Genomic DNA, 23,569 nt, shown 5'->3' with positions numbered 1-23,569 from the left:
ATGGATAAACGATGGGAGTACGTGGTACCCCGTCGGTCGTCACAATAATCAGTACACACTACACAAGAAGTAACTTTTTGTTTCAAAACAGTTGGTGACCCCTGCTCCAGTAGATAGCTGGGTTTGAAATGCATACCTCTTCCCTTCAAAAAAAATATACATAGGCTATATTTTATGGGAACAGGCATTTCGGAGCCGGTCATTAGCGCGCCACGATCCCACAACACACCAAAAGACATATGCAGTTTCGGCCAACACGCCACTCCACGGGATGTGATACCAAAGAAATACCTTGGCCGAAACTTAGGGTATTCGACCATTGTCAATAGCCGCGCTGGGCGGGCGTGACTAATAACTCCTGTCCTTCCAATCTGGACCCACAATGCAAATGTCACCCGGCGCATCCACAAAGGAATAAAGCCATGACAATTTGTGTGTGCGTCTCACAAAAGATATTCTATTAGTCTGCTACGTTTGGGCGAGTACAATATATTTTGATTATACAACGGACTGGAGGTGGCGAATTAACAACATAAAGTCATTATAACAACATACCAGATGCTATGAATATGAATTACGTGCCCCAGCTTTACAGGTACATCTGACACTCGGGGCTCAGAGAGGTTATAAATGAATAGTAATATAATGCAATTACCAATATTATTGACGAAATTCAGTATTGAAAATTGACCAACGATTGGACAGGGGAATTGCTGATTCTAGCTACAACCCACGCTAACATGTCAGGCTATATCAGCGGATGGTTATGGCGCAAGTCCAAATGCTAAGTAACGAACTGTGAAATAACGATTGACGCCCGTTTCAAGTAGTTATATGAGAATAAGATATAGTTAACATAAAAATTCTGCCTTCAATTTAATACATATACAGCGAGCTGCTATTTATTTGTAATGCTCCGTTGTGGAAACTGTAATGTTTTATTCGACGAGTACAACATTCCGAATCTTCGTCAGGTGCACGTGCGTACGTAGGCCTCCTGCTCGCCAAGCAGCAATGGTAAACTGCGTTTAACTAAGCACAACCAAACATTAATACTATTAATAAGTTACTATTTGAAACTATAGGCAGAGTGGTGATCAATATCCTGCTGCGAGGTAGCGGCTTCTGTAGTGAATTGATAACATGATATACACCACGAGAGGTGTTCTTACAATCACACTACAATGTCCATCGCATGTCTGTTTACTATGTGGGGATACTTCTTACGCAATGACGAGCGGAGCTAATACTTCTTACGTAATAATGAGTCAGTGGCGTTTGAAAACAAACTTTGTGCTATCGCTAACGTGGTACATTATCTCATTCTTGTTCACGAATATTTAGTTCATGTCATAGTCCTTGTACAAACAAAAAGTAATAGTTCTTTCACAAAAAAATCGATTAGATATGGGAAGTAGTCGATTACGATTACGATTACTTCGGATTTTTTTCGAATGTAATCGATTGCGATTACGATTACTTCAAAATGCTGTAATCGTCGTAATCGATTACGATTACTAATCGCGATTACCCCATGTCTGATCCATATGGGGTATATTAAGAAAGTTATAAAGTCATATAAAGTCATATTTTCCTGGTTAGGTCATATTTGAGTTATAAAGTCATATTGTTGTATACTTTAAATAAAAAGTGCCAATTGAAGCAATTACGCACTAAGAAAGTAAGGCAATTTCTGATTGAACGAAGGCAAACTGTAAGGTTAGCCTACATAACATTACAGTCGCAGACCTATGAGGTCACACATTGCATTATGAGGTCACACATTCCATTGTGTTGCTACACAATCTGTTTTACTTCTGTGCACTGAAGTGGGACGTCATTTGAAGTTCAGAGACTTACACAAGTGAAAGAAATAGTCAACGCATGGGAAGCTGAAGGAGTTATTGTAAAGAGCGTCAAAGATTCAGTGAACGATCCAAAGTCGACGAGTCAGTTAACAGAAATATGCCTCCACTATAACAATATTTCAAACTTGATACTGAAAATAAAAAGTTGTACGTACACTATTAAAGACGCTCATGCTGATCTAAATGCCCTCGATTTCGGAAAAGATCCGCTTGAGCTCAAAAATTACTTTAAGAACCGACTGGACAAAAACGATGTGAAACAAATTATGGAGCTACAAAGACAAGACATTTCACCAGCGCTGTATGCAAAACTGCAGAAGTGTCAACCAACATCAGCGTCTGTGGAGCGCTCATTTTCCTTACTAAAGTCATTTTTACGTCCAAATCGTAACTTTAAAGACTCCAACATTCCACACTACACGAAACTGTACTACAAAAGTGGTTTAAACTAAAAATAGATGTGTATTACTGTTATGTTGTTCATGTTTTACTCGTCAGTTTCATGAGTGACATTGGTTACATAAAAAAATACACGATTTTCGCATAAAGTCATATAAAGTCATATTTTCCCAAAAATAAAGTCATATAATTGATTTTTTAAGGTCATATAAAAATGGCCCTAGTCATTAGTCACTTCTCGGTGGACCCGATCTTCTAGTTCCGAAAGCAGATACATGCAATAAACGGCTAAAAGTATGTAACCCCTCCTCCTAATCGTCTCTCTGAAATAAATCCAGTACTTTGTCTGATCTTCGTTTCCGACGTCAAATTGATCTAATTTCGACATGTCTTGAAAGTCGCGATTTCTACTTGTGATTGCGTTGAAAACGACGGCTTCACTTCTCTTCGAGTAATATATGATGACTGGGGCATTTTTTTTTTTTGACCTAAAAAACGGAAGATTTTGACCTAAAAAATCTAAATTTTGACCTTTTTTGACCTAAAAAAACTGAAATTTGACCAAATTTTGACCTCACGTATGCAAATTAGGTGTTTTCGCATATAATGTTAAAATTGTACTACTTATCTTCATTTCTGGTTGGAACTGTCTATCCTTACAAAGTAGATTGGCCTGAAAAAACGTTTTTGGCTCAAAAACTGACAGATTTTTACATGAAAAACTAGTATTTTAACGAAATCTGGCCCTATGAAGAATTCCAGTAGTTACATTACGTATTCTGGTGGAAATAATTAAAATTTGTTGTAGTACAACGAAAGATCCTTTCCTACATTCTCGGGTAGAAAGTGTCTGTCCTTACTACGTAGCTTGCCAAGAACGGAGAAAGAACGTTCAACAGCAGCATTTGTTGGCTGACAACACTCAAGTTGTGTGCACACTGCTGGTGACAAACCGTGTTGCTTCATTCTGACAGTGTTGTCTATATCACAATTTTTCAGCTTGCGCTTCTTGATATAAGTACCATGCAATGTCCAAGCAGTCTTGCTTTAGCTAGGATATTGCGGTACGTTGACCATAAAACCATGTCACTATTTGTTTCATTTGACCATTTATGATTCACAATGAGCAGACGATGGTCCGTTTACAACGGTAGGCCTATAAAGTAGGCTACAAGCTGTAAAATATGAAATGATAAGTTCACCGACAGCGCAAAATCTACGATACAAACGAAATGCAGAGGTCAAAAAATGTTTGACTTTGTAATCAATTTTGACAAATTTTGACCTAACGCTACAATTTTGACCTAATTTTGACTTTTTTTGACATGTAAAAAAAAATTGCCCTAATGATGACTATACTTTTACCACCTTTACCCAGTTTCTGAATATGTGGAGCATGTGGCACCGTCGATGGGGAGAAACTTACTGCGACACAGAGCACAGTATCGGCATATTCATCAAAGATGTATAGTAAGCATATCATAGACATTAATATGTGAAATTATTCACGTAAAATCATAGACCTCGTTGGTTCCTACGGTGTAATAAAGGTTTATTTGCGAAGGCTATTCTTCTGATACAGACCTTGCTAAGTATAAATTTATTCGACATTTTGCATTTCACACTCTTAGGTCGCGTCATGTTGGTCTTATCCTTCAACTTGCCTGTCACAACCATTTGCATCAGGTGGAGATGCTAGAGGATGCATATTAAAAAATATTATTATTAATAAATTCATTTTATTAACTAGTCTTAAAAAAGAATACCCACAAACTTTTTTATATAATAATGTAACAGTGAAGGCATGACATCATTACGCTGTAAATTACTGAGCACGACGACATTGTACTCCGTGGATAGACACCGACACCAACAATTGACTAATGCCTACGAAATTCATCAGCAGAATCTTCTCATTGCCGATGAAGCATTCGGGGATATATTTGAAATACGCTTCATCCCAGAATATGATCGACAGGCCGGCTTGCAAGAGCTGATCTATCGCGAAATAGCACACTTTTAAAATGGAAGATTCAGTGCCGTCGTACCGCAATAACGGGGTGAAAATGTAGTACCAGGCTAACAGTCTGATACTTGAACGCTTTTGGAACCACCGCGCGAAGGAGTCACGATTATCGTTTTCTTTATAGCAAACAAGTACCAGCAAATGCACAAACCATTGACCCACTACAAGGCAAAGGTCCACCATCCCATAACATACGTTACTTGCATTAAGAACGTCATTTTCGCGGCGAACAATGCAGCCCGACTCAAGCAAGTGAAGAAAAATTCTCGAAATGAACTAGGGATGTCTCTGTATTTCAGATATACTACATGCGGCAGATGCAACCCGACCATTATTGATATACTGAATACCAGAATAGGCAGGTAAAATTCAAATTTGTCTAAGTCAACCTGCTCGGCATTGGGTATTTGTGTATACAGATGAAGACAAAGTTGGGGAATTGACTTAAAAATAGTTTGCAGTAGTTTAGCGACCATATAATATTCGGCTACGTCCTCCCTCCATTTCGCGACATCTTTCGTGAAAAATCGTACCGCAAAATAATACAATGACACCAATCCAGTCACAAGATAACCGAATAGCATACTGAGCATAATGAGAAGAGGAATCAAAACTCCGTCCGACAAGTTGGCGTCCTGCCAGTAGACTATAGTCGTATACGCTGATGTCACACAGTTCATCAACATCAAGACGTTTATCGCTTCATAGTCAATTTGATTCCAGCAGTAGCCACAGATTGCGGAGCATATCCTCCCGAACATCATGCCGAGCGATTGAGCTGTCTTTACAAACGGGTCTGAGATTACAGTAAATATTCAAAATTGAAAGCAACATATATGCGGTTCTGTCAAGGTGCACAGGAGCGTTGTAAAATATAGTGAAACGAACTAGAAATTATCAATTTATCTGCACAATATCCGGATATTTGAGAAAAGACAGTTTTCCGGCAAAATAACATAATGATACGTTTTAATATTTTGCGAGCTATGCAGCTTTAATATATACTATGAAGGTGGATGTTATATGTTGATTTACAACGCGACGCAATAATTATTAGTAAATTTAATTATTATAAACCATCCGCTCGATGATGGTGTGATGGAGTTTTCCGTTCGTAACCCACACCCTCACCCACAATTTTGTTTTATGTCAATACGAAATACGCGGAATTTATGCGGATTCCTGATACCCTCCCTCTTTCATTCATTGATATTACATAGTCAAGAATGAGGAAATTGGCGACTAAATTATGGGCAAATCAATGAAATCTAGCCTATAGTACTAAAGACGCAATCCCGGTTTGAAAGAATGCATGAAAATAGTGAGATAAAACTCCATTTAAAATACGATTTTCTACGAGTGTATAACATAGCGACAATACGAATCCAACTTGAGAATTGGGAAATAATAATAAGTGCGGTACATTGCCCCGAATATGCATAACATGGTCGATTTATGCACGGTGAAATTCCGTGATTGTGACCAACCACAAATCTTCGAAGTCATAGTAATTGCATGACGCCCACTCGTTCAACTATGGACTACGACTGCTCGAGTGCTACTGAAAAGTAGAAGTACGTGTTAGACCACCTATGCCGAACATAGACCATCGTCCACACATACAACTTCGTCCGCGTGCTCGTAGATTGAAATTCAGTATCGTCGTTTCTCGTAAATATCATTTATGTTGAAGCATCAGCATTCACAACCAGCTCAGTACATGACTATCATCAAGCTCGCGAACAATATGCCTACAATATGACCTACATTCTCATCCGGCAAAACGACATGAACGACAGCCAAAGTTGATTTTCCACCATTCCTTATTTACTTTTGATATTGGTTAAGCATGGTGCGTGTGTAATTCATCTCTCTGTGTACTGCGCCTTGAAATAAAAGACGTCGATGCTAACAAATCGCATCTCACTCAGCTTGCAACTTCGCCAGCTTATACCAAAAAATGCTGTTGCACAGTAGCGACCAGTCACGCCGCTAGACAAAACAAATGTTTAGTGAAGCGTTTTCAATAATGAAGGAACTCTGTATTACGAATAGGGCTGGGCACAATGATTCGAGTACTCGAATCTGAATCGAGTAATAATATTAATGATTCGAGTCGAGTAGTAAAAGGTAATTTTTTCGAGTATTGTAATTATACGCTCCTCGCCTCTGAAAGTTAATTTATCAACGAGAATTATACTTTCGATACTAATTTCCACTGTTGAAGCCTTGAAACCTTGATTGTCCCTATCGTAGCATACGAAACATATGGTACAGAGTTACGAACATTTCTGGAAATATAACATTTCCGAAGTCATGGTCGTCCCACAATATTGTCGCCAAGTGAAATGAAATCGGTATGGTCGAAAAAATACCAAATTATCTTGCAGTGATGGATAGCAGGCATTATTATATTCTTTATGGTGGCATAAAAGGTAGCTTACACGTTTGAACTTTGACTTGTTACATTCTGGTATGACGTCATAATGAGTGATACTCGATTACTCGACTCGACTCGAAGCATATTACGTTATTCAGAATCGAATCACTCAGCTACCCGGTTTTGCCCAGCCCTAATTACGAATCAGCGCATCCTACGACCTACGCTGTTTTGGTGAGAGTAACTAAAGCAGACTTGGACAACTAGATAATTTTTTGAACTTTTCCAAATCAGATCAGAATTAAAATTAGAACTATTAAACAGTTTTTTCAAATTAGATTAGAATTAGAATTAGAGCTACTCATTTTTTCCAAATTAGATTAGAATTAGAATTAGAGCTACACATTTTTTCCAAATTAGATTAGAATTAGAATTAGAGCTACACAGCTTTTTCAAATTAGATTCGAAATAGAATTAGAGCTACACATTTTTTCCAAATTAGATTAGAATTAGAATTAGAGCTACACAGTTTTTCCAAATTAGATTGGAATTAGAATTAGAGCTACACAGCTATTTCAAATTAGATTAAAATTAAAACGACTGAACTCGCAAAATCTTGGACATTGAATGAAATCGTGAATGTGATATAAATAGTTCATATCAAATCACAGTGCGTTCCCATAACGATGAGATGGTTAACGTCTGTACACCAAGCTTGACTCGGTCTGCACTCGCTCAGGGTCAGCAACACGCGGCTCACATGCGGTCGGCGACCTGATTTGTGATTTTGGAAGAACGCGAAGTAAAGCATTTTGAAAGGCTGAAATTGATTTCACTTTTAAATTATAGTTGTAGTTTCAAAATAAGATATTCACTTGTGCGCAACAACACTGTTGCGCACTAGTCGAGACGGCTTCGACGTTGTACTAACCAACTAACGCATGGCTATTATTCGCCACAATTACTACTATGATTGTAGGCAATGTTCCCTCTAAGCTGCGCACAGTCGCTATTGCGCAGTGCCGACACTGTCTCTGCGCACAGAAAATCTATGCTGAGCACAAAAAATCCGAAGTGTTGCCTCTTTTTTAGTCGTTACGCACTGTTGTCCAAGGGACCGCGCAGTGAGTTTCTGAGTGCGCGCAGACTCGTGACAAATTAGAGGGGAAATTGATTGTGAGTACGGTGTAAGCAATGCGATGGTGACTTGTCACTGGATTTCCCTGCGCGAGAGGGATTTTCTTGTTAACTCGCTGCAACATGTCGCGGACAACGAGGCATTTTCAGAAAAACAATAAATCAGATTAGAATTACAATTATAACGTGGGACCATTTCACAAACTAGATTAGAATTAAAATTAGAGCATCGAACATTTCACAAATTAGATTAGAATTAGATTACCTGCATTACGATCTAATTTAGTGAAATTAGACAATTAGAATTATCTAATTGTCCAAGTCTGAACTAAAGGCACCGATGATCACGCGGCCAAGAATATTTGTGTATGGAGGTCGTTTCGAAATCCGTCCCGTAGCGTCTTCAGATGTTTTTCTGATAACGCGCAGCCTTCAACTAATAATTTGCTGTCTGTGTGGACTTTCACTGTTCTGCTATTCCCTCGTAAATTTATTCAACTGCATATCGCAATTAGAATATGTTGATGCTCATCTTGGGCCACACTCTGAAACACACATTGCATCCATGCCCGCAGAATGCAATGTAGACCATCAATAACCAACAACAGCAACCGCATCGTGCCGTCGACTAGTACGAGAGCTAGTGGACATTGATTCATCAGGAAATATTGCTCGATATCTTCCATCGAATAGCAAAATTAGCTCAAAATGAGCCTATAACCCATTGAGCAATACTTGAGTTTGAGAAGCTTGACAAGACTCCGCTGCCGTTCACAACATTGGCGCAATTTACAACCGTGATAAGTTAATGTATTTGAAATCGGTTGGACCAGGATGAAATGAAATCAGCGCAACGTAACCGAGTTGAGTAAGTTATCCTGCAGTTAACGTCTAGCCCAGTTGGGAATAACATCAGGCTATCAATACATTAGGGGCCAAAAGCAACAGTCTGAATATGACGCAATGACATCAAAATGCGACATCTAAAGCTGCCAAAACAGAAATCAACAGCATTAATTTCGATTTCAGGTGACTACGATTGAGAATGTGACATAATTCCAACCTTGGCCATGACCTAGCAACAAAAAGAATAGGATTCTCATTGACTTTTCATGAACCCCAGTTTGAGCACCCATGCTATGCACCTAATCGACTTGTTTCGTTCATTACACTTTGTAATTATATTACATCCGCGTATAGTTCCCAAACAAATGGGACTACAACGCAGATGGTTAAATGTCATGCCAAACATGAAGTAACAGTCACATCGGATATAGGAGTAGAAAAATATTTATGTTGTGGTAAGCATATCAAGGAGTCACATTATATACAAGCCTCACACACAAATATGCTTGACCGAACTTCCTCCATCGAGCGCCGGTATCACACGCATATCCCCTATCTATATACTTACCGGAGCTCAACAACCGCATTTAGTAGGTCAGCTCCCCCGTAAAATTTGCTGGCAACTATCTAAAATTCCTTCTCTGCCTGACTGGTTGTTTCAGTGGGGAAAGTGCAACAGCCAAGAACTGCGCGCTAGAAATTTGGCAAAAGGCTAAGAATCGATGTCGTAAGACTGACCTAGATATCACAGAGTTGAAGTGGATTGGTAAACAATGTCCCAATGTTCTATCTGCAGCTCTAATACGGGTCTTTCAAAGGAACATGATTGCCAACAAATTAATTTCGCAATTTCAAATTCCCCTTGAAACCTCATCCTCTATAAACGGTAATTCGCATCACAGACTGTTGACTCGGCGTATTAGATGGCTGAGGAAACTCTTCCAAACCAACTCTGGTGCGTTTGCTCATTCAAATGTACAACTACTTCATTATTTCCACCCTTCGCTATATATCGCACTGTTTGAGCGAGGATAACTTCAACCGGAGGAGGATCTGTGACGTCGATATCTCCACGTTGATCAGTGATGTGAGTGTTCATTTTTACGTAGTAATGTTCGGAGAATGAATACTCATAATACAGTACCAGAAGCGCTTTGGTCTGTGTGACAGAGTCGAAGTATATTGTAGAGAGCTGTAGCATGGCTTCAAATTCCGCAATAATATCATTACCGCGGTATGTGGGTTAGGCTATTTTATTGAATATATTCACAGAGACTGCCAAATTTGTAGAAAAATAGTGACACTTTTACTACAGGTAGGCCTATACTATTTTTATATATTTTAAGCACATAATTGAATAGTGTATACCTCAGTGGCGGCTCGTCCTATAGGGCAACTGGGGCATTGCCCCACCTAAAATTCTGTTCAATAACAATTTAACCATTTATAGACGCACAGCAATCAATACATACCGAGATCACAGCGAAACCCGCGTTCTTCTTGTGCTTTCGCTTGCAAATGCCCATACATAGCGAAGTCTCTGCGAAAATCGAATTCTCTTCTGTGTTTTCGCTTTGAGAATGCCTAGCCGGGGCTTGCCCCGGTAGCGCTCATAACAAGCAGAGATGCCACTCCTGGGTTTTTCCACCCAGATCTGGGTTTTTTGAGCATCATCTGGGTTTCTGGGTTTTTATCCTTGAAATCTGGGTTTTTTTCAACATCCAGTTCGCCAGGTCAGTTTTACGCTCGAAAATTAATTATTAGATTAGTATGGTCGCAATATCGTAAAATGCACGCACTTGAGTTCACCATTGTCAATGGATTTTGCTGTTATTGTAACGACAGAGTGTTGAAAATCTATTTCACTACTAAAATGAGAGGCTTCGGCTTGATGCGAGGGAGCTTCATTGAATGGTAACTTCCAGGTCGCAGAAAGTCATGTTCCTATAGGACGATTGCCAGTAGCGAACTCGGCACTTGGTGAACAATTCGGCATGTATCGATAAATGTCATGTAACTGTATGGTATGCACAAGCACATGAACAGACCAGGTGATAATCCGACTAATATAATCCTATTGTTATCTGAGTATATTTATAGTTCCAACAGGGACACTCAGAGAGAGAGAGAGAGAGAGAGAGAGAGTTAGTTAGTTGGACACCCCTAGCAAGTTAATAGGAGGCATTGGTTTTCAGCACATTCGAACCCTAACCCTAAGTCCCTAACCCTGAATTTCATGATTTGGCAGTTATTTATTTCCACTATACATTGGTATGTCTGTGATTACTCCAAATAAAAGTGACTGTCGTAGGATTAATCAATCGAAAGCTACTTTCAATCTGTTCAGGTCTCTGAAAATACATGAAATCATCCTTAGAAATAGGGAATGGATGGCATTGTATTGAACTTTCGCAGCGCGATGATATAATTAGTACCGGTACACTATTAAGTCTTCACGCTGCGCCCCAATTGTTTCAACATGTTTTTTGGTGCGATTCGCAGTGTTAACCAAGCAAAATGTGTATTATGAACTGTTGTAAATTCAATATCAAAGGCTTCAATGACTGTATGAGTGCATTCGATGACTATCAGGCTCCATTTTCACAGCTATCTCGTGTCTTTAGAGTGAAATATAGGATCTGGGTTTTTCTGGGTTTATTTCGCCTCCAATTCTGGGTTTTTCCGAAATATTCCAGTGGCATCTCTGATAACAAGCTTTCACTATCTATTCTCTCAAAGCCGCGCACAATAAAGAAACGGTGATTTACTCTCTCCTATTCGTAAAATGGCCGAGCAACCGGGGCAAATATGCCTGTCGTATCTATATCTGAACTCGGTTACCGTAATATGCGTTGAGTCGACCTTTGCTGGTATAGGTCGATTTTGACTGTGTTTCGCACCATGATAATTCTTGAAACTTGGTATGATATGTCGTGAAGGTAGTATTTAACACTGCTCCAAGTTTCAGGCTTGCTACTTAAAGATAAGGGTAGTAATTTCGTTTCCGAAGTTCAGTGTGTGCTGATCTATCATGTACAATTGTACATAGTACAGCAAACAGATTTTACTCAAAAGCCAGTATTGGTCTCCATTGATTTTGACGATGTTCTATACCGAGATCGGTCATGACATTTGGCACGGTAAGTGTTAGTATCGACCGCTGTAACAAGTTTTAAGTTTGTCACTGAACTATGTGGGTGGTAATTTCGTTTCCAAAGTCGAGTAAGAGCTGACTCTTCATTTATCGCTAACAAATTTACGCAAAAGCCGTTATTGGTCTCTATTGATTTTAACGATGTTCCATACCTAGATCTGTCATGAGCTTTTGCACGGTATGTCTTGATTTTAGTATCGAACGCGGTGCCAAGTCTTAAAGTTGACACTCAATGATTGAGGCAGTTATTTCGTTTTCGAGGTCGAGTATGGTAGAGATGCGCGCTGATCTTATACTTAGCCTACCTACGTCATTGCGGATCTCACGCAAAAGCCGGTGTCGGTATGTGCTAATCTACAGTCTGCGTTCCCATAACGAGATCGGTGATGATATTTCCAATGGTATATATCTCGATGATCGCATGAAACAGCTAACCAAGATTCTCGGTTTGCATTCAAATATTCACATAATTTTATGTTCGCCAATGTCCATTTCACTGTGAAATTGTGGCCTTCAAACCATATGCTTACAATTTTCTGTCAAATGCGATAGCTATTTCATTTTCGATGTCGGCTAACAGCTGATCATTCGATCAGCCTATTCCTCGATCTATTTTAGTCAAAGTTCGGTGTTCGTCTGTTTGTATTGATTTTGACAGTGTACCATACCGGAATGGGTTATGACAGTGGTTCCCAACCGGGGAGGAATTCCCCCCTTGGGGGGAATTTTGCAAATTTTAGGGAGGAATTCCACTTTAGAATTGTAACGGACTTCCCAAAATGTTCATGTCCGAACTGTCATGTTGGCAACCAGTTATATCAGAGCGTATGCTCCTTATAGCTGTTTTTTTGCTGAATGTATGTTCAAATGCTATTTGAAATCTCTTTCTCCCATACAAGTTCGCCCTTTTTTTTTGAACTAGTTCAGATGTGCTACAGTTCGCAAGACAATTTTGTAGGCCAGCGACGGCCTTTCAATCAAATATATTCCAAGCGAGCAAATGTCGTGCCGAATCTATCACAGCAAGGCCTCTAACGAAAATATTCATCTTATATTTTCATGTCAACATTTTCATAAAGTGACAAAATATTCCAACGTCATCGATTCAAGTCAAAGAGATCGCTAGCCGTGCTTTATTTTTAGTGAACAGCTACTCGATCGAAAAAATATATGTTAAACTTGGTGCAATGTTGCCGAAACCGAATGAGTGTCCTAAATTTCAATGACCTGAAGCAGGAAATCTGATCACGTGTATGTGATATATCAGGGTATATATCAGGGCTGTAACCAAGTCACGAGGCTCCGAGTCACAAGTCAATTTAACTTTCATAGTTTTGACTCGAGTCAAGTCGAGTCATTTTCAATTCACCATTGAGTCAAGTCCGACGGTCCAAGTCACTGAGCATAGGGTCGAGTCCGAGTTATGGTATGATGACTCGAGTCCGAGTCCAATTCCTTGTGTTGACTGCTCAGTTTCCTGTTAAAGTCTTGTTAAATTCACTTTTTATAACTCTGTTTGGTGATATTGAATGATTTTGATTTATAGCATACTAATTTTACTCACTTTGAGCAGTTTATTGTCGCATTCTCAAGTACCAGGACCAATAGACGAAATTCCAATAGGAAGGCCACTTTACTGTTCTTCGAAATTACAATGAAATGTCGCTCTTGGTCGTCTTATAGTCAAGAGTCATATGTCTTGGTTCGAGTCATGTACAATGACTCCAAGTCGAGTCAATACACAGATTGTCTCTATTCGAGTCGAGTCGTTTCCCTATTTTGAGAAAATGACTCGAGTCAATTCGAGTCATCATAAAATGCTGACTCGAGTCCGACTCGAGTATGGTCAATCCTGCTATATATGAAATTACCAATATTATTGGCCAAATGCATACGCACACTTGATAAAAAAATCGCGAGACTAGCAAATTTATGCATACTGATTTTTCACAGCAGTTATATTCGCGATTGGTGCATGATAAGCCGAAAACACAAATGGAAGTATGGGGGTCTGTTGAGTCAAGCCTTCCAGAATTCGTTTGATTGGGACCAAGATCATTGTTTTCGGAGGTCTACAAAGTATTGTTACAGCCCTGCTAGAAACAGACACTCCGTACCTCCGGTCTTATTCTTCGGTCAACAGCTGATTGCGCGGTAAAAAATGACCTTTTTTATTCATCGGGCAGATTTATCCTAAGGGGGGAATTTTGGCTCAAATTTCGGCCAAGGGAGGCACGAGATGAAAAAGGTTGGGAACCACTGGGTTATGAGATTGCGAACGCTACTTCTCGATGATTTCTTGTAACAGTATACTAAGGCTTTTATTCATGTATTTATTGATTAATATATTTTCCAACGGCGATTTCGCAGCAGACTTATAGACAGTAAGCCGTATGTGTTGTGTCACAGTCTCCAGTTTCAATGCCAAAATGTCCTATGTTGTTCCGAGACCGAAGTTCCGAGGCTGCTGTCCTTAGTTGTTCAAAGACCATTCAAATTGATGTTCTGGATTCAATATGACAGGCCCAATCTATGAGATAACAATTGCGTATGTGTCCGAACTCGTTGACCTTTCCAGATAGGCTTACGCAATCTCTCGAGTTCTAGTCATTGGAATTAGTCAGGTCAAGCCTCAAGTCAAGCGCGAACATGAATCGTATTGAATCTTTGCTCCGTATGTAGTTTACGCAGTTGCCTTTAGAGCGAAAATGAGAGGTCTAGAAGTTGTCCACTGTCCAGTCCATTGATCCAATCGTACGCCGGGTGCCTCCGCTTTGGTTGCCTATTATCACCTGGTCGTAACCAGAGATGGCCACAGTCCGGTTCTGGAGCCGGAGCAGGATTTCAATGTTTTTTTTACCTGGCCGGACTGGATCCAGATTTTGAATTTGGGGTGACGGTCGGATTTTAGCCAGATTTTTTTGCTGTGATATGATTAATTAGCATTGTTCTGGCAGGATTTTTTCGGATTCCGAACTGGACATTCACCAGCCGGATTTCTTTGGACTCTGAATTTCCAATTGCAAGCCGGATCCGGATAGATTCGGATCCCGAAATTTTGGAATCCGCCCATCTCTGGTCGTAACCACCAGCTCAGTGGTCGTAACACACCAGGATCGTGTACGAAACACTTTCGGACGGGCTTAGAAAAATTAGGGTCAATCGATTTGCGTAATCTCTAAGTCTACCATGAAATCATAACGCATGCTACTAAGGATGACCTGATACTTGATTCGTGGCATAGGGCGATTCTTAGTTCACGTTCATTTTGTAAAATAATCCTTTGATTAAAAATAAATGAATAAAACATTTGTTACCACACTTCAAGTCACGGCTCACCGGCAAACCTCTCGCGGCACCTACGTTAAAATCACTGTTGTCGGGAAATTCATGTGACCATCATAAAGTTACTTTTTTACGTTGGAAAACGCCATTGTGACGTCATCTTGATAAAAGTCGCTCGCAGCCCTTGCCCCACCACCCGATATTGTCACGAGCCGCCACTGTTATACCTATTGAAATGATCTTGAATATTTTCGGCTGACACTCGTCAAGCGTAATCGTCAGCAACTATAGTAGAGAATTAGAAAGAACACTGTACAATCGAATAGTATTATATTCATATTGAAATGGAACCCGAATATTTTCGGCTGACACTCGTCAGGTGTAATCGTCAGCAGCTAGTAGAGAATTCAAAAGAACATCGTATATCAACTATCGTAGCACAAAATTTGACTTTACCAGCATGAATTGTCGAAATGTCTCACAGCTTTTAATATCATTTAATACATCTACATCGCAAGTTCCAATGAGAGTTTGTGCTGTTACATCATGTCAGACTGAAGTTTCCGTAAAATTGCTTAAAATAAGACTAAGGCCCGGTGGTTGAATGTCATGACATTCACTAGAGGCTCCACTAAAAAAAGAAGGGTGTAAAAATACTTATGTTTGCAGTAAGCATTTCAGGGTCGAATATTACGTAAAATTCGACAAGTCGAGATATGGGTGAAGTGCGGTCCGTGACGCGATTCTGACTGGCCCGCGAAGAGTAGTCTGGAATTTGGAACATAAAACCTATTCTTGAATACTAATGTGTGTGAACTGAAACCATAGGCTGTATAATCTGAACCGAAAATGCGCTTACTGATAAGTCTACTCGTCTATCTGCCGTTTACAGTGATTACGTATGGACTCAAAGTAATACAAATATAGCAAAGTATGCCGTGACAATTAAAATGAAAAGTAACGGTTTTCAGATAGTTCAAAATTTGTCTGTTACCATTGTTAAATTGTGAATTACCCGCACCGTGCTTTAAATTGTCAAGTCATACGTATCCAATCCCTAATTCGTACAACAGGTCAATCGGAGGACACTAGTCGCGGTCACCAAAAACGATGAACAGGCATATTAAAAATAGAGGTTGGGGCTCAAGGCGGTTATTTAAAGCAGATTTGGAGCAGTAAATATTAGTTTACTCGATCATGAGGGAAACCCGTCATTTTCGTCTGTGGTGAGCATGGCGGTCGTCGTGTTAAGAGCTATATTTTGGATTCGCATTATGAGAAAAACACAGCGAAATACCGACACTCGTCAGCTGGCTAAGACCCAAAGTGCACTGATTTGAGGAAATCGGCCAGCGAAGTTCTCCAAACGACAAGGCTAAATACCACAGATCGGGACCACAACTAGTTTTGTAATATTCAAAACAGACATGGGGTGATTACTTCACGAATGTAATCGATTGCGATTACGATTACTTGTGAATACCGCGATTACGATTACGATTACAGCCAAATCAGGAAGTAGTCGATTACGATTACGATTACTTTTCAAAAGTAATCACGATTACTCACGATTACATTTGTTTTGCTTCTTAGAACTAATTTCAGAAGAGATATTAAAAGACAATATAAATAAGGCTTGCGATGAATAGTTCTAATGAGATAAAACCTTTCTTTATTAATCATACGTGATTCGCTTGTTACGTCATAATGCACCAATTGCCCACCTTTATGCAGGACTATTCGTCGCACCCAACGATTTGCATTCTTGCCAGGTTCGTAACTGCCACACCCCAAACTCTCCAATAGGACCGGGAGCGAGCTCTAAGGGGACTCAAAAGCATTTCGTAAATCAACATATTTTCAAGAGAGTTAATTACCTTGAGAATTTTCTTCGAGCTTCGGGATTTAATGTCTCTAAATAGCTTGATTTTGAAATGCATACCTCTCAGCCTCAAGAAAAAAAGCATGCATAATTTATAGGACTAGGCATTTCGGTGTCGGTCATTACCCCGCCACGACACCAAAAGACGCATGCAATTTCGGCCAACATGCAACTCCACAAAGTGTGCTACCAATGAATGACCTTGGCCAAAACGTTGGGTATGTGTCCATTGTCAGTAGCCGCGCTCTGTGGACGTGGCAAATAGTCCGGTCCTTCCAATCTGAGCCCTACCAATGCAAATGCCACCCGGGGCACTCACAGAGGAATGAAGACATGACAATTTGTGTGTGCGTCTCACGAAAGTTTTTCCTTTAGTCTGCTACGTTAGGGCGACTAAAGAATCTTTTGATTATATAAAAGACGGGAGTTCACGAATTAACAACATACAATAATGAAATTATAACAACATACCAGATGCTACAATTATGAATTACTTGCCCCCAGCTCTACCGGTAAATCTGAATGAATAGCAATATAATGCAATTACCAATATTATTGACGAAATTCAGTCATTAACTTGAAAACTGACCCCCTATGGGGCCCCAATACCAAGGGTTGTAATGACTCGAGTCATGACTCAACTCGAGTCGCGCTTTTTTGGTGACTAGACTTGACTCGAGTCATTTTTTTGTATTGACTCGACTTGTACTCGAGAGTCATTTTGCATGACTCGAACCAAGTCATATGACTCGAGACTAGAACGGCCAAGACAGACATTCCATGTAACTTCGAAGAATAGTAAAGTTACCACATTAATTGTATTTCGTCTATCAGTCCCGATACTTGGAAATAGGGCCGTAAAGTATGAAAACTGATGAAAATTACCATATTATGAATACGAGCCATTCTATATCACTCGAGCAGAGTTGAAAAAAGTGGGTTGAATCGGATTGATCAGAAAACTGATCTGTGAACATAACGACTTGGACTCGTAGCCTACTCGAGTAAAAAATATGACTCGGACTTGACCCTATACTAGCTGACTTGGACTCGGACTTGACTCGGGGGTAAATTGAAAATGAATCGACTTGACTCGAGTCAAAACTAAAAAAGTGAGATTGACTTGTGAATCGGAACATTGTAACTTGGTTACAACCTTACCAATACCAACGTTTGAAGTGGGGACGAATTGCTGTTTTGGTCCTGATTGTACCTACAACCCACGCTAACATGGTGTATAAGCGGATGGCTATGGCGACAGCTATACATGTCGAGTGAAGAATTGTGAAATAACGATTGGCGCCCGTTTCAAGTAGTCATATGAGAATAAGATAAAGTGAACTTGAAATTCTACCTTCAACTTAATACAGATACTGCAAACTGCCGTTATGCCGTTACGAGAAACGGCAAAGAGCGGCTCAGTTATGATATATAAACGCAGCTGCTGATTTTAACCATCGTAATGTTTTATTTGACGAGTACAAAACTTCAAACCTTTGTCCGGTGTATGTACAATACATAGCCTACGTATACTACATAGATAGGCCTACTGCTCGCCAAGCAGCAACGGTCAAAGTGCGTTTAACTATAAGCATAACCAAACATCAATGCATAAGTTACTATTTGAAACTAGGCAGAGTGGTGTTTATTATCTTGCTGCGAGGTAGTGGCATCTGAAGCGTATTGTTAACCTGATATACAGCGTGGCTCACACTGTTCTAACAATAACACAAGAATGTACATCGAATATTTATTTACTACGTGTGGATACTTCTTACGCAAGGACGAGCAAAGCTAATAATTCTGACGTAATAATGAGCAGTGGCGTTTGAAAATCAACCGCTGGCGCTATCAATAACCTGGTATAATATCTCTTCCTTGTTCACGAATGTTCGGTTATGTCATATTCATTGTACAAATAAAACGTAATCGTTCTTTCACAAAACAAATCGATTAGATATGTGAAGTAGTCGATTACGATTACGATAACTTTGGATTTTTTTCGAATGTAATCGATTGCGATTACGATTACTTGAAAATGCTGTAATCGTCGTAATCGATTACGATTACTAATCGCGATTACCCCATGTCTGATTCAAAAAACATTTTGACGTCTCCATATAGAAAATAAGACCAGGGGTTAATAGCATTTAAGTTAGTTAAGAATGTTTCATGTTTCATGCATTGTTTTGAATATTGACACTGAATAAATGCATAGTGTTTTTTTGGTCAATTAGCCCTCTTTCCTCATAATCTAATTTTAACGCAACCACTTGGCATCTTGCGTTACCAATGTAATTTATTGCTGTCCATTTAAAGGTAAAATACGCCACGGAATATAGTTTGAACTTTTGGCTCGGCACGCCAACTTATTTTGGCTTGTCATTTGGCCCGCCTGGAAATTAATTGTCCACCCCTGTACAAGCCTGACACACAAATAAACCTTCATGACGAAATTTCGTCCATTCAGAGCCGGTACCATACGCCTACCAGATATGAGCAGAGTTTTCAACGTTGGTACTAAAGTAGTACTGGACGTGCCGTCGTAAATATCAACTCAAGTACTGTTGTAAGTACTAATTTTCGACTAAGTGGTAAAGTTAGTATTCCAGGCCTATCTATAGAGAAAATTAAAAACTCTGACGCATAAATAGTCTAAATATGTATCCACTTTAGTAAGTAGTGAAAGTAGTAAATACACCGTGGAACTATAAAAGAGTAGAAACAGTTCGTTACTGAGCACCTATGCACACCGCAGTTAAACTAACGCGGAACTCTGATCGACTGCTTGATCACGTGGCGAAAGTGAAACGGCGAGGAAATGCGTACCAGAAATTACGAAATGATCTAAGAAGAGATGTTGTAAGAATGACCTCGATACCATAGAGATGGACTGGAACGTCACAACTCGTCGAGGTCATTTAGTAGTCGTTCGTATAAGATGACTTTCTGAAAAAAAATGTCCGTGACCAAAGCAAAGTATTCTCAAACTTTGAAATTTAATTTCAGACAATATCATATCCAGAGAGCAATTGCCGCTCAATTATTAATTCGCCAGATTAGAAAATGAAGGGATATTTTCAGGACGAATTTAGGTCAGACTTGCACAAATTTTTCATTTAGTTGGTTGATGGTCTATTAATTAACGGTTCGAGTATTTCTAGTTCTAGTGCTAGTTGCGATTTTTCAAAATTGAGTAGTTCTAGAGTTTTGGTCGTAGTTGCGAGTTTTAAAAAGTGAGTAGTTCTAGTTTTAGTTGCGAGTTTTGAAAATTGAGTAGTTCTCGTTCTAGTTGTAGTTGCGAGTTTTGAAAAGTGAGTAGTGCCAGTTTTAGTTCTGGTTGCGAGTTTTTAAAAGCGAGTAGTTTTAGTTCTATCGCGGGTTTTGAAAAGTGAGTAGTTCTAGTTTTAGTTGCTAGTTTTGAAAATTGTGTAGTTCTCGTTCTAGTTGTAGTTGCGAGTTTTGAAAAGTGAGTAGTGCCAGTTTTAGTTCTGGTTGCGAGTTTTTAAAAGCGAGTAGTTTTAGTTATATCGCGGGTTTTGAAAAGTTAGTAGTTCTAGTTATAGTTTTGCCTTTTGTAAATGCAGTGGTTTGTTCAAGTCTGACTTAGAGGCTTTGCTTTCATTCAAACGCGTACAGTAGGCCTATTCACTTCCGACCTGCCTATCACAGTGTCTGCACTAAAAGCACGAGGATAATTTCTGTGAACCAAATCAACTGGATGACGATCAGTGACGGAAACATTTCCACGTTCCTAATCAGCGTGGACGCCGTCTTCAACAGCAGTGTGAGCATAAATGAGTAATGGAAATTATTCTTGAATCACTAAGCTGTGGGTTGACACACTTGAAATAGTGCGCCATCACCCAAAGTGGAAAAGCCTCTCTGAGCGCGAGTCGGTTAACAGTTATCGTTATCCAGACATGCCGTTCAAAACCGCTTTACTAAAGTTAACAGATCGCGAACCCACAATGTGATTGTCCCGTTGACTCGATTCGACATGCTGGATTCAAATCCTATGCTGCATCAAAAAAGTGACTAGATGTGCACAAATCGTGATTGAAAAAATAGCACACACACTATCCATATCGGTTTGACAAGTTAGTGAATGTATACACGATATACTCCTCAACTTATTGATATAGCCCAACTTTAAGCGGCGTTTGAGGTAGCGGAATCCTTCGACCATCGAACTACCCTTATTTCAGTCACAACGCTGCTGATAGAAGTGGGACAATGAACTATACATCTTCCTCGCTGGCAGGCCTGGGAAGATTATGTAGGAATTTTCAATATCCGATGAGGATTCATGCATACCTACCCATTTTAAATATCGTGTTTTAATTTCGTGCGCAGTAATTTCGGAGGCGGCTATTCACACTGTAAGAATCAAGATAACTAACCTGCGGATAGATACGCAGCACGTGATTTACGGTCGAGTGATTCGATGGTCGTTAGATTTGTTATCGCTTCATAGCATTAAACGGCAACGAAATTGCTAATCCCATAAATCAAGACTGTTGCGCTCAAATTAAATAAAGCTGATCTTTAAGGCAATTTTTTTTACCTAAAAAACGGAAGATTTTGACCTAAAAAATCTAAATTTTGACCTTTTTTGACCTAAAAAAAAAAATGAAATTTGACAAAATTTTGACCTCACGTATGCAAATTAGGTGTTTTCGCATATAATGTTAAAATTGTACTACTTATCTTCATTTCTGGTTGGAACTGTCTGTCCTTACAAAGTAGATTGGACTGAAAAAAACGTTTTTGGCTCAAAAACTGACAGATTTTTACATGAAATACTAGTATTTTAACGAAATCTGGCCCTATGAAGAATTCCAGTAGTTACATTACGTATTCTGGTGGACATAATTAAAATTTGTTGTAGTACGACGAAAGATCCTTTCCTGCCTTCTCGGGTAGAAAGTGTCTGTCCTTACTACGTAGCTTGCCAAGAACGGAGAAAGAACGTTAAACAGCAGCATTTGTTGGCTGACAACACTCAAGTTGTGTGCACACTGCTGGTGACAAACCGTGTTGCTTCATTCTGACAATGTTCTCTGTATCACAATTTTTCAGCTTGCGCTTCTTGATATAAGAACCATGCAATGTCCAAGCAGTCTTGCTTCAGCTAGGATATTGCGGTACGTTGACCATAAAACCATGTCACAATTTGTTTCATTTGACCATTTATGATTCACAATGAGCAGACGATGGTCCGTTTTCAACGGTAGGCCTATAAAGTAGGCTACAAGCTGTAAAATATGAAATGATAAGTTCACCGACAGCGCAAAATCTACGATACAAACGAAATGCAGAGGTCAAAAAATGTTTGACTTTGTAAACAATTTTGACAAATTTTGACCTAACGCTACAATTTTGACCTAATTTTGACTTTTTTTGACATGTCAAAAAAAATGCCCTACTGATCATATTTTGAAAGCTACAGTCGCGCTGATTCCTATAATATACATTAAACTTTCATCAACGCAATGGAACCACCACGAAATAGCCTTTAAAATTTGAAAATCGGCAGTGCCTAACAGGTCAAGCTCTATAACGCGAGTGTAATCATGGATTCGATTAATTTAAAAAAATGGATTCATGTATTCAGCCAGTATTGCAATATAGTTGTGATAAATGTCCTCTGCCTCATTTTAGTGAAATGCAGTTGCTATCGAGCTTATGTCGTGTGCTGGCAATAAAATAAGGACACATCATAATATGCAGTTTTGGAGTTAATTAATATGGAATCGTCAACAATGTAGAGTTATAATATCCGTCAGATTATATATATGGATCCGATCGAGGCACGCACAATGTATAATGCGACACCAAAGACACAATGCGATTGTAGCGAGTTGTGCAGTGGTATAATCCGCGGTTGTAACACCAGGAGTAGCTGGTCCGAGTCCGAATGAGGTCGACTTCAGTTTTCCAATTCCCAAGTGTTAGAGGATTATCTAGGCTCCTCCTCGCCACTTCATCCACGTAAGCGGTGTATTACAAAAAAGCCTATATAAGCCGTATATATCAGTCGGCAGTTACGGAATAAACATGAAGAATATCGGCCTGGTGTAAATGACCGCAGTAGTCGACAAACACTTTGAGTACCTCAAAACCAACCACCCAACACAATGCGACACAACAAACAGATAGGACGATGCTGAAACGACCATTTACGGTGTCTTAACCGGCAATCATTTCGACCTGGTGCCCGAAGGCACAGTTTTCAATATTAATATTGATCTCCTTTCCATTACTTTACAACCGTTTCTTTTTTAAGTTGATTCTGGTACATGATATCTGATCTTTCGCTGAGTTAGTTCGGCGACACGGGGGATCAAGAGCCCAGAATAAACTCCGACGCGAGACAGGAACGCCACTTTTCCCTTCATTTAACTATTAAATACGGTGGCGAGATAGCGCATGGGTATAATCCGCGGCTGCAACACCAATTGGTGCGGGTTCCAGTCCGACCGAGGTCGACTTCCGAATTCCGATACCCATGTCTTGGAGGTTTATCTAGGCTCCACCTCGCCACCTCATCCGCGTCAGCGGTGTCTTACAAAAAGCCTAGAGGTGGGCC

This window comes from Botryllus schlosseri, chromosome 1 (genome assembly GCF_051294905.1).
Source record: "Botryllus schlosseri isolate E-star chromosome 1, Bs_hap1, whole genome shotgun sequence".
NCBI classification, from domain to species: domain Eukaryota; kingdom Metazoa; phylum Chordata; class Ascidiacea; order Stolidobranchia; family Styelidae; genus Botryllus; species Botryllus schlosseri.
Note: the sequence above shows the minus strand (reverse complement) of the source record.